The following is a 257-nucleotide window of genomic DNA, read 5'->3' as shown; positions in this document are numbered from 1 at the left end:
CGCCCCCCGCCCTGGAAGGCCAGCCAGAGCCCCCAGACCTCCTGAAGCCCCACGGCATCGCCTGCCTGGGGCTCAGTGGGTCACAGATGCGGTGGGGTACGGCGGTTTGGGCGAGTCCCGGGTTCCACTGGTCTGCTCCCACAGCGTTTAGCCGCAGGGTGCCAGGAGAGGATTGGGTCACCCAGTGCAATCCCGAACGGGCTGGGAACGGGACGAGGTTTCTCCTCCAGTCCAGCCCTGAGCGCACGTATCCACAC

This window comes from Phaethon lepturus, unplaced genomic scaffold (assembly GCF_000687285.1).
Source record: "Phaethon lepturus isolate BGI_N335 unplaced genomic scaffold, ASM68728v1 scaffold33732, whole genome shotgun sequence".
Lineage (NCBI taxonomy): Eukaryota > Metazoa > Chordata > Aves > Phaethontiformes > Phaethontidae > Phaethon > Phaethon lepturus.
This window is presented reverse-complemented; position numbering follows the sequence as displayed.